A 4,743-nucleotide genomic window follows, 5' to 3' on the forward strand; every position below is an offset into this window, starting at 1 on the left:
AGATGAATGTAAGGAGACAAGGAGAAGTAGAGAGACAGAGAGACATATGTATAGAGATGAAGAGAAAAAATAGATCTGGAATGCAAAAGTACTGAAGTGGAAGAAAATTGTTCATAAGAGAAGCAAATGTCAATAATATCAGAAAAATATAGGAACTTCATAGAAGCCAAAGTAACTGACCTTAGTGACAGAATGAACAGAGATAACATAAAGATCATAGGTCTTCCAGAAAACCTTACAAATAAATACTCTGAAAATGATAATGCAGGAAATAATTCAAGAAACTATTAAAACTGTTTAACAAATAGCAAGGCTTCAATTGATCAAATCCATAAATTGCCTCCAGAAATGCTCAAAATTATGTACTATCTAATTTTTACAATATCATTAACAAACAGTAACCCTTGTGAGAAGCCAGGAAAAAGACATTGAAAATTTAAGGGTATCTTGGGGCAGCTAGTTGGCTTTGTACATAGAGTGCCAGGCTGGGAAATAGGAGGTCCTGGATTCAAATCTAGCCTCAGATACTTCCTGGCTTTGAGATCTTGGGCATATCACTAAGCCTCAATTGTCTGCCACTTACTGCTCTTCTGCTTTGGAACTGATATTTAGTATTTTTTAAAATTTAATTAAAAATACCTTACCTTCCACCTTAGAATCAACACTTAGAATTGGTTCCAAGGCAGAAGAGTGGTAATGGCTAGGTAATGGGGATTAAGTGACTTGCCCAGGATCACAGAGTTAAGAAATATCTGAGGACAGATTTGAACCTAGGACCTCCCATCTCTAGGTTTGGTTCTCAATCCACTGAGCTATGCTGTCCTCTTGATATTTAGTATTGATTCTAAGATAGAAGTTGAGCTTAAAAAAACCTGGTCCCTTTCCTTGTCTCTGCTCTGTTTCTCAGAAAATTGGGTTGATTATCGTTCCATTTACTGAGTCAAAGTCACATAGGGTAAATAAAAAAGAAGAGGAAAGAGGGTCATTGATATAATCATCCTGATGGATGTCCATGTTGATGACCACTCTAATAAACTTGGTATCCTTATTACATGGCTCTTCCTATTCTATTCCCAAATCCAGGACATTCTTAGACTTAGATGACTTCCAAGATCCTGAACTTGATGATTCCACTGTTCAAAACAATCCCACTGTTCAAGAAAGATAGAATCGATAGGCTATAGTAGCCAATTAGATAAGAGAGACAAGGAAGAGGGATGACTAGGCCAAAGATAAAATGCCTTTACTCCTTTTTCACTCAGAGTAAACCTTTTCAGTACTTTCTTTATGTTCCACCATTCCTTGGCCCCTCTATCTTCTTTTCATCAATTTGACATATTCTGGTTTCCCTTGCTATTATCACTTCTATCTTAATTCTTTATGGATCAGAGGATTTAGATTCCGACAAAAATTCTTTATTTGTTTGTGTCCTGGATCCCTTTGTGAGTCTGGCCAAACCTGTGGATATCTTCTCAAAATAAAAGATTTAAATCATTGAAGGAAATACTCAAATTCAGTTAGAGGTTAGTGAAAATTAAAAAGTAATTTTCTCTATCCATACTCATAGGTCCTTTGAAAGCTGTCAATAGACCCTTTAAGGCCTATGAACTCAAGGTCAGGAGCTCCTAAACTAGTGCAAATCACACTGAGCACAATTCCTAGCTCAAACCTTTTTTCCCCGCCTCAAGTTCTCCAATACACACCAACTACCATAGAAGGACATTAATGTGACTAAAAACACTGTTGTCTCAAAAAGTAGTGCTACGTTGTCATGCTCTCTTTCCCTTTAGGGTAATGTGGCACTACATTTTCCTGAAATTTTGGGGCGCCCTGGAGCAGTAAACTAGACCAATTACATATACATTACAAATACATATACATATACATATACATATACATATACATATACATATACATATGACTTATCTACCTGCTTTATTGAGACATCTTAGATCATCTGACAAGAGTTTCCTAAGGGGGCAGCTAGGTAGCTCAGTGGATTGAGAGCCAGGTCTAGAGATAGGAGGTCCTAGTTTCAAATCTGGCCCCAGAAACTTCGCAGCTGTGTGACCCTGGGCAAGTCACTTGACCCCCATTGCATACCCTTACCACTCTTCTGCCTTGGAGTCAATATTGACTCCAATACTGAAGGTAAGGGTTTAAAAAAAAAAGAAAAAAGAAAAAAGAGTTTCCTAAGGTTCCTTCCAGTACTCCTTGAAAGTTCAAAACATCTTTACCCATTTTCTTCTCTTTAGATTCCCTGCCAGACAACTGGGTGTTGTGAAGTCCTTGTACTTATTATTGTGAGGAAAGTTCTTTGTCAATTTAAAAGTATCATAGAATTGTTATTTACATTATATTTTTTAACTCTCATTTTTATAAAATGTATTTTTGATATTTTCCTTCCCACTGGCTCCTTCCCATTTGCTTAAAAGTATACTCAGGTTTCTCTAATCCTAAAAAAAAGTTTTTATTTGACCTGTCTATCCTGCCTGGATTCTTTCCCACCTATCTTTTCCATTTAATTTCCAAGATTTTCAAAATATTTGTCGATGCCCAATGCCTCTACTTTCTTATGATTCATTTTTCTCATTCCTCCTTGAAATCTAGTTTTTTTCCAATCATTTGTATTGTTCTCTTAACTGTCACCACATAACTCTTCTCTTAATAAAGTATCTCTCTTCTTCATCTCATTTATTTAGATGTTTTAAAATAGCACTCAGAATCAGAGGACTCTCAAGGATGTGTATGTATATCCATCTATTCTCTTTTCTAAGATCCAGACACAAAATACCAACAGTTCATAAGATATCTACAGTTTGATGTCCCATCAGACCTTCAAATTCATTATTTTTCAAACCAAGCCATTATCTGTCCTTCCTGTCCAAATTATTACCCCTCTCATATTACTATGTAAATAAATGACACCTTCTCTCCCATCTTTATAACCATGGGATTACTTTTGATCCTTCTATTTACTTCTTCTCTTATATGCATACAATTGGCTACCAGAACCTGCTGATTCTACTTCTTAAATGATTGTGCATCTAACTCTTCTAAATTTTAAGTCTCCCAGTCCTAGCACAGGTCCTCATTACCACTCACTTCACTATAACAACACCCTTCCAATAGTCTAATAAGCTTTACTGTTTGCCCCTCTAATATTTCTCAAATCCCTTTAATCATTCTTCATTGATCACTGAGTAGTGTTCAGACTTGTTTTCCTGGAATTTAATGTCCCTCACAATCTGACATAACCCTGCCATTTCAATCTTATCTCATTTTTCACTGCTCTAAGCATTATAGACTCTCACTAAATTGTACTACTTGGTATTTCTGTACATGTGTTTTGCATGTACTTTCTCCACATCCTGTTATTGCTCACTGTTTCTAATGCCTACAATATCCTCCTATTCCTCTTTGCTTACTGAGTTTCCTCTCTATCTCTCAAAGGTTATGTTTTATGTCTTAGCTAAAGTTTTCCTCTTCCTTCATGGTCAGCAAAGAGCTTTGTAAATAAAACATGTTTTAGAATAGTCTCTTTAATTGAATTAAAGCATCTAGCTTCAAGGGAACTTAAAAGATATTGTATTTTTGGATAGTCCAGCATTCACCTATAATAAGAATGTTTTCCTCTTTATAAAAATATGAAAAAACATATATCCATCCTCTACTTGTTGGTCTACAGATAGGGGACTGATGATATCAGGAGGAAGTATATTCCATTTTGAGTGCTTGAATTCATTTTGAGTGGGACGTTCTCCTTATTCTGAGCTAGAGTTCATCTTCTTGTAACTACAAGGGCAGTAATAGGTTTAGGAATAGGGAGACACAACTAGGGCAGAGCACCATCAGTGATTGGTAGGGTCGTTCTTCTTCTTCTTCTATTTTTTTTTAGGCAATTGGGATCAAGTGACTCACCTAGGGTCACACAGTAGGGTCTTTATTTTTATCAACATTGGGCTCCAGGTTAAATATAGGTAGTACCATGTTCTTGGAGTATGTGATAAGATTTAGGATAGAAGGATAACATATTTAAATTAGCCTTTATCTTGCCTTCATTTAGGATGATCATACTTTTGACAGAGTTCCATTACTTAAGAACTAGGACACAAGATACATTTTAAAAGGGAATCTAAGAAGTGGAAATTCCAAGATTAAATCTGACCAACTGTAACTGATTCTTCCATGTATAAAACAATCCCCCATTCCTGAGAAAATGTTCTTGTTGGTAAATATGATTGGTTCAGAGATGCCTCTACTGGTAATTGTTCACAATCAGAAGCAGTATTCTGGGTCAGATCACTGTTCCATCTAATTGGAACATCTAATTCAGGATTTTCTTTAGTGGAGGCACCTAAGAATTTGCTTTGGAAGGGGCTTATATTAACACTGTGATGTCATCCTCAACAAGTTAGGGGGATATTTTATTTCCCTCTAGATTTCCTTTACAAATTCCATCACGGTGGCATTATTTATGAATTTCTTTAAATGTGCCTTGACTCTGTATTTCCTCTTGGGTAAAGTAGGACTTAGTTTTCTTTGTCCTTAAATTATCTGTCTAGTTAGTAATTCTTTTCCCCTTAAGAGTAGGCTCAAAGTATCCTGGAGACCATCAGGTTCAACTTGTTTAGTTTACAAGTAAGAAAACCAAGTCATGGAGTACAACATTTGAGTACAGAAAAACAGTATATTTTTATATGTTCTTCTAAGATTTGCAATGCTATATATGAGCATTTTTTC

The sequence above is a fragment of the Gracilinanus agilis genome, chromosome 2 (assembly GCF_016433145.1).
Source record: "Gracilinanus agilis isolate LMUSP501 chromosome 2, AgileGrace, whole genome shotgun sequence".
NCBI classification, from domain to species: Eukaryota; Metazoa; Chordata; class Mammalia; order Didelphimorphia; family Didelphidae; genus Gracilinanus; species Gracilinanus agilis.